At 41.3% G+C, this 12485-nt stretch overlaps 1 protein-coding gene across 4 annotated transcripts in view; it reads left to right on the top strand.

Moving 5' to 3' along the window:
• Positions 1-12485, top strand: part of plxna1b (plexin A1b) — a 181244-nt gene that overhangs the window by 110003 nt on the left and 58756 nt on the right. The gene's annotated exons all lie outside the window — the stretch shown is intronic.

The raw sequence follows: 12485 nt of genomic DNA, 5'->3' as shown, positions 1-12485 counted from the left end.
GGTTTTCTAGTTTCTTTGTCTCACACACACCAAACACAGTCCTGTATATATTAACACACACAGAAAAATGCACTGAAACGCTCATCTCCTCTGTGGACTTGCGCATGTAAATCCACTGCACTCCCAAGTGACTGACAGTCATGCCTGTGCTTTGTCTGATTGATGCTTCACACATACACATATACACACAAACACGATTCCATCTCCTTATATTGTGGTCTGACTTTCGCTGTCATCTCTATGCAGATTAAAGTCCCCCTTTGTCAGCCAGCCCCAATCACCGGCCTTTATTAATTGGTCGACCTTTATTTACTTTCGTCTTTCTCTTCCCTCAAACCTGAGCTGTGCAGAATCCCAAATGCTAGCAAGTTAAACCACAGCCTCAGTGCCCGTCCAAAACAAGACACCGACCTAGCCTTCACGGCTCATGGCGCTAACGTTAGCGGATTAGTGCACCCATCTGCAAGGCACAGGGAGAGCGCTGGCTAGCATACTCTGAGCCGAGAGAGGCCAGAGGGGCAACGGATGGATAAACAGGAAAGGCCTGCAGGGATGAAAGGGAAAAAAAACAGAGGAAAGCTGGAAGCAAGTAAACATATAAACTCAGTAACACTGGTGAATGATAGGAGAATTTTTGTCTGAGGCATAGCATGTGCTAGAGTAAGATTTGGAACTGAATAAGCTTACATGAGTTTATCAGATGTTTGACAGGAAATTAAGTAGCTGGACATTATTTAATGACTAACCGAGCAAGTCTTTTAAAAATAAATCTCAAACTATGAGGATTTCAAATGTTGGCATTTGCTGCGTATAAAGAGGAAGATGATTATTGGAGTGAGAAAGACAGCAGGAAAACAAAAGGGATAGACAGATCGGCTGACAGTGGCATGTGGACAGAGAGACCTCTCCTGTCACCTCGTCTGCCCAAGAAACCACCGACCACATGCTCCACAAGAGAAACCATCATCTGCACCATCTCTCTCTCTCACGCACACACACACACACACACACACACACGCACACACACATACACACACAGCATAAGCACACAAGTACTATGTTTTGTCTTTTATCCAACCGAAGTATAAACATTCTTACAACAAACACACACACACACACACGTAGATACATATTCACAAAGTCATTCATCATCCTTCTCTTAGCTGCCTTATCCATTAGTTGCGCTCTCAGTGCCCCAACAAGTACAGCTCTTCCTGTAGGCTAGGCTTATCCTTCTCCTCTCCAGGTCCTTCTCTCTCTACCTCATCTCCACTTTGATGCTCAGTCTCCACATGTTTTTTTTTTCTCATCCATTTTTTTCTTTTTTGATCACTTTCCGTGCTAGCTGTACAAAATATACATTGCTAAAAAAAAAAAGGAAAGGACTACAGAGATTTTTGCCTTGCTTTCTTATCCACCTCATGGTTTTACCTCTTGGGATTGCATGATCAGGGATGGGTGTTTGTGTTCAAATACGCTTGTACCCCTAATTTAGACACCCGACAATCCCTTTTTTGTCTCCTTTTATGCTCTAGCTTTATCCTGAATACAAAAAGCAGTGTTAAACATAAGAGTGAAATCTGCTCTCCTGATGGCAGGCATTTTACTCAGACCTTTAACACTCTCACACACAGTAGATAGGACTGGATAAGACTCATTTTCAGGCAGATAGAAATCAGATAGAAGCGTGGTGTAAGCGGAGTTCTACTCACTAGACGGTAGCTGATCATAAGTCGAAGCATGACATAAAACGAATGAAGTTCCCTTTTTTTAACCACTGTTTCAATAAAACAAAAAACAAGCACCATTATTTTAAGTATTTAAAAGAAAATTGACAGCTGTACATAAGATTTCTTTTTCTATAACCTTAATTCTTTTCATTTTTCTTCCCCTCATCCTATCATCTGATGGTTTCTAAATGTTGTGTTACCATGGCAACCAGAGGATGGGTTTGTTGCCGATGCGGGACCCCCCCCCCCCCAACACACACACACACACACACACACACTTTAGTTTGCATTCTCACAAAACCAGCACTCCAGTGCTATCTCATCCATCTGTAATTTGTTCCACCAAATTACATTGTGATGGGAGAAAATAAATACATAAACAAGTTTAAAGAATGAAAATCCTGCTGAAAGGTTTTGAATAAGCCAACCAAAGAGTGAAAGTGTTGTTCTTTTTTGTGAACGGACTGTGTCAAAAGAGGGAGCAAAGTGAGGCAAAGACAGAGTAAGCAGAGAGGAAATAAATATAATGAGTGACATTTCCAAATCAAATATGCATGAATCAACAATGCTTCCAATGGCACAACAAACAAATTCTCAAATTAAGGAGCATTCGGGCGGAAAATTGCGGGAGAGGAGTAGGAGTTACTTTATTCTAGAAACAAAAAAAAAAAAAAAAAAAAAGCTGGAGAGGGAGGAAGAGTGAAGCAAAAGAAGAACGGAAGGTCTCCTTGATGAATTATTTCCTGTTTCTTCTAGAGGAATTTTAACTTTCTTTGTCTCCTCTCATTTGTTGAGGAACTTGATTGCTTCCTTTATCTCTCCTCTCCTCTCCTCTCCTCTCCTCTCCTCTCTACACCCATGGAAATAAACTGTTATTGTGAGCCTTGATGAGTGCCAGGCAAGGTTAGGGGTGGCTGGGCTCAGGTATGTTAAGACATGCTTACGTGTTTATTTTGCTGCAAAGCAAGGCTCAGTCTCACTCGAGCAGTCAAGGAGGTGGTTAACTTGATTGAGATTTGTGGGTACGAGGCTGCTGCTTTTTAACCCAAAAGTCTTTTTTGTTACATGGAATGTAACACAGATTATTCTGTCCCTCCTATCTATTAATGCATGCAGGTTAAAGTATGTCACACTTCTTTTTCTTTCTCCCTCATCTTGTAATGTGCGTGAATTTTGGGAAATGTGTGCTTTTATAGTGAGCGTTAGATGAGTAGATAAGTAGTTCTGCCGCACGTGCATGCTAAGTATATAGCTAGAGATAGCAGTGAGTGCTAGTATTCTGTGCCCGTGTAATACTCATTTAATGTCTGATCCATTTTGGACACTAAAAATGCAGCAAGGGGAAAAAAATGAAATGGACCAATTCACGAGGCTATTTTCTGTCTGGGAGCTAACCAGCATCGACTTGAATCACTGATCCTGAATAATGCATTCAGTTAGGACCCATATGTATTTGGACAATAACAGGATTTTTGTAATTTTGACTTTGTATGGCATCAGAGTGAATGTGAATGAAGACTCAAGATGTGATGGAAATGCAGACTTTCAGCTTCAATTCAAGAGTTTTAACAAAAGTAGTGCATTAACTGTTGATTGTCAAGCAGGTTTATAGCAGGTGAGGCCTGTTCCCTCATTATTTGAAGATAAGTTGGACAGAAAAAAAAAATCTGGAGTTGCTTACAAATGTTGAACTTGTTTTTGAGGTGAAGCACCTTCACCACATGTAGTCAAGTTAAGAAGATTCTTGAGGAGGCCGGCATGTCATCATCCAAGTCTACAATCGAGACACACCTTCGTGAATGAAGTGAACTACACAGTTTACAACAAGGTGCAAACCGCTGATCACACTCGAGAACAGGAAGGTCGGATTAGATTTTGCCAGAAAACGTGTAAGAGAGCCTGCACTGTTTCTGGATAGGTGAAGCAAAGTTTAAGCGGTACCAGTTTTTTTTTTTTTACTGTCCTAAATAAGTGGTTTTCTGTACTTCTGCAAGAGTGGTAAGATGAAGAAAATACGGGTGTGCATGTGGGGTAAATGGTAAGATATTCTATTAACACATATTGACTGTGTTTATGTGCTATAGGTGTGGGCACTGTGCATATCGAAACAGAGCAGTGGCGGTAGGAGACACATTAACAAACACTTGAAGCCATTTACTCAAATGTTAGTCTGTGACACACTGACCAGCGATTAAGAAGAGACGCTGCATATCGGCTGCTCTCTGAACAAAGTGCAACAATACAGTGACACATTTTCTCAAGTGATGGCTTTTCCTCACACACTCTTAACCAAATACACTTAAAGCATACAGCCTGCTCACACATTCTTAAGCAGCCACAGAAACACATGCTTAATGTTTGTTTTCACGCTCTCTTTTACACACACACAATGGCTGATGGGGTTATTTGTGATGGAGGTGTGAGGCCCCGGACGGTGACATTCTGGCACTCTGTGTTTGCCCTGGCCGGTGCTCAGACACTGAGCAGAACACACACACTAGGCCATAGGCCAAGGCTGCTTGAGGCGTCTTGCCTGGTGCATGGATATATATGCATGTTTGACTATACTGCTTTAGTGTGTGTTTGTGTGTGACTGTCACTGGCTCTTATCAGGACAGAGCACAACCAGCAGCACAGGGCTGCAGGGGTTATATGGGTAAGGTGGAGAAAAGACTGGCTGAATAATATCCATCTTTTTCTTTTCTTTCTTTTTTTTTTTGCTTTGTATCGCTCCATCCTGGTGTATTAATCTGTTAGTAATATCTGTTTTCTCCTCTATGTACACTCCTTTTTTCCCTTTTCTCCCTCCTTTACCCATACAGTTCCTTCATGCACATCCGTTTGTGTTTCTTTACTTGCTCATCTGTTGCGATACCTAATTTCCCTTTTTATTCTGTTGAATTCCTCTCTCCACCTCAGTGCACCATGTAGCTCATAGCTGAACTTGCATAAACACACCCCCACATGTGGGTTTCTGCTCAGTATGAGGAGAAGACGTGCCTAAGCCATATTTAATAAAATATAAACAATGCTGTGAAGAGGGAGCAAATAAATTAGGAAATGGGTGGAGGTGGAATGCAATATCCCTCATGCAGTTCTCCAAAACAATGCAGCACTTTCAATTGTGCATATATTTCACCAGAGACAAACCAAAGGCAGACTAGAGGTGCTGTAAGTGAGACCAGATGCAAACAGAATGAGTAGAGGGGGGAAAATGTAAAGAAACAGAGACAAGGGCAGGGAGTTAAACAGAGAAAGTCTGGCTGTAACGAGCAGCAGATTACATTCAGAGTGACGCAATTTATTTTCCAAATGCTCTCCAAAGTTGGAGGGAAGGAAGGGAGAGGGAGGGAAAGACAGGGAACATGGAGAGGAAGTGGAGGCGATGGGCTGAAGTAACCACAGCTTCTTTGCCAGATGGAGCATCGTCAGACCATGACCATCCAATGTTTAACTCTTGGTTTGGTTTGGTAGCAGTGCACCTTCTTTAGCTTTTCAAACGGCTTCAGTCCTCTAGCTCTTCTGTTTGTTTTTTGTTTTTTCTTTTTCTTTGTGAGGCTCCCGAGGAAACTTCCAACAGTTAGTAACCACATTTTGCCCCTCAGGGAAATCAGTGTGAGATTGTATCAGGTGTTTTGGCAGATTCTCTCATACATCCATGGTCATCCAATTCAGCCCTTCATTAAAGTTGCAGCACTCTGCATGTGTGTGTTGTTCTAGTTTTCCTAGTTCCTAGCGTCCTAATCATAGTGTTGGAAATGAGGCTCTGCTCTGGGTGTTACTGTATTTGGACGATTGGTCACATACAGTAACATCCATACATCTCAGATGCTTAATCTCTGCCTGTCTGTGGCTGTTTTTAGTCGTAACATTCCCAAATCCCAGCTTTTTTTCTTCTTCCCCCTAATGTTCTTTCAGGATCTCTGCTCAAAGCTTCCATTATGACTTCTGCACTGCGTTGCACCATCCATCAGGCTCAGTAGAAGACGGGAGGCTGGGTAGACTTTCGTGTAGTAGACAACTGCACAAAGACAGAGTTTTATTCATGAAAGAGGGAGAAGTTTAGCAAATGCAGCTTGTGTTAAGCGAGTATTAATAGCACATTATTGGTGTATTTGGTTGAAAAGTCTTCATCCTCATACGACATTGAGAAAATGTGAAGAATTCTCTCCTTGATGTAATTCGCCGACAGACGACAAAGCCCACTGATGCTGCAGGTATCACCCCAGCTGTGCTAACACACCAGCTGCAGCACTGAATACAATACAAGTGAAAGCTAAATGAAGAGTAGGTGTGAAGTAAAGATTCACAGGAATGGACACATAGGCACACTCATAGGAATATGACATGATAGATGCACAGGGGTTTGCAGCACGTGTGGATTAGTGTTTGTCTTTGTGCCAGTGTGTTTCTTTGTGTCAGTCACATGTCCCAGTGGTTCAATTATTCAGGCTGTGTTAAATCTTCATTTCCGCAGCCCTCACAGCCAGCCTGCCTAATGGTGAACACAGATGAATATTGCATTTTCACCATCAACCCTTGCGTGTCTCAAAGACAGGATAGAAGAAATAAATACAGAGTCACTGAAGGAAGGAGATGTCAGCACTTGGAGACAGAGTAGTAACACAGTAAAGTGAGCTGAAGGAAAAGCAAACTCCGAAGTGCAGGCAGATCAGAAAAGGAGAGCGATTGTGATTGAGAAACGCTAACTGCCTGCTGGGATGGAGAGGCATAGAGAAAGAGAGGCAGGAAATAAAATCCGGTAGCGTGCTGAGTCGCCCAGTCTCACAAGACCAGATAACTGTGTCTGTCATGTTGGGCTTTTCACTGTGCTGTTTTAGTAAAGTGGCTCTCACTGATTTTTATTCCAGCCTCCATTTCATGACACTATTGCACTCCTATAGAAACTCAAGATGGACAGTGATGCACTTACATACAAGCTTCAGAAAGATGGAGAGTTATTTTTTTAACCTTTTGAATCTTGACGTTATTTTAAAACACAAAGATTTTTTTTAATGTCCTAGCTGCTTTTGCATGCCATCCTTACTTCAGCAGCAGGGTTGTTAACCTACCTTTTCTTTGAAAATTGGCCTAAGGGGAGGTTGTTCGCACAGTGCTCTTTGTTCCATTGTTATGGATCTGATTAGAAGCAGTGATCAAATCCTCACACTTACAAATACGTGGGGGGAAATCACATAAAATCATATAAAAACAAAGTGTAGAATTCATGATTCCTGTAGTTTGATTTAAGACTACGATAGTCAGACGTCATTAGATCTGAAGTAAACCTTCACCTTGTGCTGCCAGTTTTTCATGATTCAGCACATTTTGGGGGTGGAAACATTTCTTTGACGATTTGATTAGTTACATATGTGAGCTAAAAGACAAATGTAATTGTTTTGACTTTTCTCTTTAATTATGACTGATTCATTAGACTTGTTTATACTATTTTACCCTTTAAGGAATGTGCAGAAAGTGTGTTGGTACACTGTTCAGTTCCAAATTTATCAGCGGACCTTTGCACTTTGGATTCTTAATGACCAGCTTCTTTAAGATCATAAATGTGTAAATCATGGTAACAAAGCTGATCAGAGTTAATCATTAAGGGAACCAGCAAACAAAATTAGAAATGAGTTCAGATAATATTGGTCTGCTCATCCACTTAATCTGGAAAACAAAAGTCAGTTTTAGTCTATCCTTTTGCTGAATTATGGTGCTGTCTTCAGAGAAGAGGCATGAGGCAGGAGACAGGAGAGCGTATCTACCTCTAAAATCAAAGCTTGTCTTTGAAAAGCTGAAAAGCACAAGGTTTGATTGCTGCTGACATATCTGGGTTAGAATGATAACGGGGTGCCAAGCGCCCCCACCCCTCCCCCTCTACTCTATGAAAATCCATAAGGAGAAAAAAAAATAAAGGATGTGCTCTCAAAAAAATATTCACACATTCTTGCTTTTTATTGTTTTATGGCATACTGCGCCATGTGTGTCGAGGGGATAAACTGTGTAGGTTTGGCAGCTTTCTTGTAAGTCAAGGACGAGGGATTAGGAGATGAAATCAACATGTATGTTTTCTTGGGTGTTACATCAAAGCAGTCTGAGCGTGCGTGTTTGCGCAGCATAGGAGGATCATGTATGTAGGTAGGTTCAGTCAAGCATATGCTCCGTGAGACTTTGATAATCCATGTTGAATTACATTTATATCACACGTTCTCTGGCATCTCACTTTAAATGAAACTCTCCATTCTCTGCTCCTTCATTCCTCTGCGCTGATCCCCTTATTTCCCTCTCTCTCAGTCTTCCTCCCTACATCGCTGCTCTGCTAAGAAAGCAGGGCGTGGGCAGACAATCTCATAGTCCCTTTCAAGGTTCAAAGTCCCTTTTCTTCCTCTGCTTCCCTCGCTCCTGCTCTGTTCTACATGTTGCTGCCTTATTAAGTTGTTCCACTCTTTCCCCCACAGTCTCCCTCCCTCCCTCCCCACAGTAGGTGTCTGTCTGGTCACAGAACATCTTTCTGGTTTCTGCCTGCTAATAAGCTCGCATCAACTTTGTGTGCACACGTGCTTCCGCATATGAACCACACCCTGCAGCTTGCGGAGATGTTCCGTTTTATTCACTTTTAATAATACTTGCACCTCTGGGTGTCATATATTACGTGTTGTAGTAATTGTATCATTGTGTATTTAATGGCTTGTAGATTTAAGGCTTAATATGCCTGTGCACTCTCCTTCTGGTCTTTATATTCAGACCTAATGAATCTTATGTTTTTTCCTTACTAGTATGAGTCCAAAGTCCAAAAGTAGTACACACACACACACACACACACACACACACACACACACACACACACACACACTCTTTTAAAGAAGCACATGGCTGCAAGCCAGCTGCTACACAGAAGACAAGGGAGCAAGAGAATATGTGGTCCTTGAAATGACAGTATGATGTATGACATGGCATGGTATTACATGGCTTACATCAATTAAGGAATGAGCTTCAATTAACAATGTGGTTTAAATTCCCCCAAAATCTCATTTAAAAAGCTGTTTCTTAAACCTGAAAACCATTCATGTCTTTAAATGATCAGTTATTAAGCATTAAACAATTCATGTAGATGAAAAGAACAATGTAGTCTAATCAGTAACCACCGCAGTATATTATAGTACTGTTATCACATTTCCACCCGTAGAATCTTTTGTAAGTGATTCTGTTGTTGATTTGGTGTCATCGTACTGCACTGTTAATGTTTAATTTCACCACCTGTGTTCTGTTTTGTGTCTGGGTATTTATCTTTCTGGAACATAACGATGCTGTATGGCTGTATATGATCTTTGGTGGCACAGATATTAAAATGCTGAAATTCCAGCTGCAAAAACAGTTAAACTGATAATATAACAACGTGAATGTGGTTTATGTTTTAATTATTCAGCATTACGTATTAGTTGACTGGAGGTGGGTGGCCCTCAACAAAGGTTACTTGTTTAAGATGTTAAACTTCAGTTTTAATGGTGCAAGTTTCACACTGCTAAAATGTGTGATCCACCCAGTGCTATTTATTAATGTATAGTGGATTGAACTAAAGGATAAATGGGACTCTGAAGTTCAAGGCTGCAGCTCTTTGGTTTGCGATGCGAGACCTCTGTCAGAAACCCTGGGGGCCATGTCGACAGCCGGCAGGGGGGTGGGCGTCCAACACTCTCCATATACCCTTTTGTCTGCCCCCCCGTGACTGACACACACGGACACACTTACATGCACACATACACACTGTCCCTGTTATTGTACCAGTGTGCCCCCCCCCCCAGCTCCTGTGTGACCATCTATGCCATCTCATCTCTCCCCCGGGTTCCCCATATCGCTTTACTTCATAATTTAGCGTGTTATTTTTTCTCCTCCCTGATCTATAGTCCCCACATCACAGAGGCAGCTAATTAATTATGGATGGATGCAGGGGGGGTGGGGGCTAAGAGAGACTAGGGGGGGCTTTAAAAAAACGACCAGACATCCACCTCATTACATATGCGCAGTGTTTTTGGAGCTTTATTAATTTATATCTTGTCAGGCTATGCCACAGCCTTCAGAACTCTTTTGGCTTTTTAATACAGTTATTTATTTATATAGCGCCGCACACTGACTTTTGCCTTCATCCTCCCACTCTGCGCTCGCTTTCTTTTTCTCTCCTTTCACACCACCCCGTCGAAGTCTTGATTTTAATCTCTCACCTTCAACATATCTGCATGAACACACAGACATGCGCACTTTCCTGCCGACTGTCTCATTATCTGCTCTTGGCGGATGTTGAAAGGTGTTTTGCTCACCTGCAAGGAGAGATTATCTCCTTTCCCTGCCGAACACTGGTTTTATTAATTTTTTTTCTCATATATTTTCTCATTTGGTGTGGTAGACGTAGCGTGTAAATATCAGAGCACTGAAAATGAAGGAATTTATTAGATTGAGCTGGAACTGGAATGGCAGTTTGAGTACTTGCACTCAAAACTTACTTCTGCAGTAGCATTTTTTAATGACCCCGTCTTTATTAAATACAATTAAATTAAATATTACAGTCTATATAATTATATATTCCTTTACTGTAAAAGAGTGGTGGGACTAGCCTCAGGCAGCAAAGCTAACAGGGGCCTTTGAGGGAAAACAAATACAAAGAGGTGAGGAAAGCCCTCCGGCTACTTTTAACAGAAGCTGCAGACTTGGACTTCAGCCATCAAAAAACACACACACTTTGCAACATCGACACTCGTTGTTATTCTCAAAAACACAGGTACATGCTCCTGGAGCGCAGTCCAGTCAGTGTGGGAGGATTTGACATTGTCATAATTAGTACAGTCAGAAGAAAAGAGTTCAATTCGGCAAAGGGGTTTTCTGTTACACTATCTACATCTGTTGTTTTTAAAAATACTTATAAAGGTGTCAGAATGCAAAGACAGTCATCAAAATCTTAAGATTGAGCAGATGTTTTTGTGCTGTGTTCTCGTTTGGAGAAACCATCTGTGGCGTGCATTCCTTCAGGCATCTTTTCCACTTCACGGGCGCATACGACTTTACCGTGGTTACACTACAGTGAGATTAAGTGATCCTTATGATGAAGCGAGCTGCTGTTCTGTGCAAACAGTTCCTGGTGTGAAGCATTTATGTGTAAAGACGAACTCAAATCAGCCTTCGATCATCTATTGAATAAAATTTGCAAATGCAAAATAAAACATGTGCGCAGGTAGGTACAAAAGAACTGCAGATACTCACATTTTTTTACATGTCATATCTAGCCAATAAAGCCACTGTATTCGCCTTCACAGATGAATTGAAGTTCGAGAAGTCAGGAAAAGGAAGGAAATAAAGAAAAAAAAAAAAAGATCTCTTTCAGCTTCAAACGAATCCCCCCCAGTGAAATATTGTTTCGGTGCACCCTGCACTTTGTAGCCCTAATGCAAGCTTTGAACTGTTTTGGCACCTGTCACAAAAACTGATGGAATAGTTTTTCCTTGCAGAGCACTTTCTTCTTTATCCTGCTCTTTCCCACAATGTCCTGTTTTTCCTGCCTTCTACCTCCTTTCTCTTTTTCTCCTGGAACTCCTTTCCATTGTGTCTCGAAAGCACCATCAGCTTGTATTTGAACAAAGTACTTACTTGAATTTTCTTCTATTTTTCTGCATTGACACCCTTAAAATGCCCAAAGAGGAAAAAAGTTGTGTATTATTATTATTATTATTATTATTATTATTATTATTATTGTAATATTTTAACCTATTAAATAATTGTTTTGCTTTTTATTAGAATTTAATACAGAAGACTGAAAGAAGCAAAGGGCAGTATAACGACGACTGGTAGAAAAAACGCTCAGCTGACACAAATTCAATAGACGGATAAATAAAACATTGGCTAGCTGCAGCTTGTCCTACAGGCTATGTTAGCTTCTAACACATTGGCTTCTACTAGTTAGCTTTAACAGCAGGATACTGAAACCTTTCCTTTTCTCTCTTGTGGCTCCCTGGACAATGCAAGCCCACGGCTTTTGACATGAGCATTTCTTTCCCCTCTGAAGCAGACTTCAAACCGCATCATCTCTCTCCTCTTTCTCCCGCTCGCTCTGTCTCTACCCTTCCATCAATTTTCAAGTGTTTTCAGATACTCTAGGCAGTTAATTAAGTAGGACATTGTCATGGGGCTTGGGTACATGGTGTGGATGATGCTGGATGAATGTGTGATAAAGAGATCGAAGTGATGCAGAGGGATTCAGGCATTCTACCTGAATATTTGTCATTTCCTGATGCTTGTATTATTTTTCTTTTTATTTCCTTTTGATCCCTCTTTATTCAGTCTTCATATCCTTTTTTCTCCTTTCCTTTTTTCCTTTGCTTCTCTTACTACTCGGCTTTCTTTTCCTGTTGCTCGCTCCCCAGTTAAACTGGTTCCTCTGCCTTAAGTTTTCCTTTTTTGTCTAAATCTCTTGCTGTTTCCTTCATTTATTTCTCTTCTTCTCAACAATCTTTCCTCTCCTTTCTTTCCTCCATTCCCTACTTCACTCCCTCCTTCTACACCATCCATTTTCCCTGCACACCAATCTTCCCCACACCCGCCGCCTTCTTCCTAGTTGATTATACATCAGGTCTTCAGCAACCCGCTTCTTCCTACTATAGTATTCCCCTCTCTCATTATGTGTTGTGCATGTGTTTGTGTGTGATCAGACACACAAGGCCAGGGCTAAGCAGGCTAATGAACAAACTCCAGCATTGTGTTCAGGCCCTG

Source organism: Perissodus microlepis, chromosome 5 (genome assembly GCF_051167445.1).
Source record: "Perissodus microlepis isolate ML-2025 ecotype Zambia chromosome 5, ASM5116744v1, whole genome shotgun sequence".
NCBI classification, from domain to species: domain Eukaryota; kingdom Metazoa; phylum Chordata; class Actinopteri; order Cichliformes; family Cichlidae; genus Perissodus; species Perissodus microlepis.
This window is presented reverse-complemented; position numbering and strand designations above follow the sequence as displayed.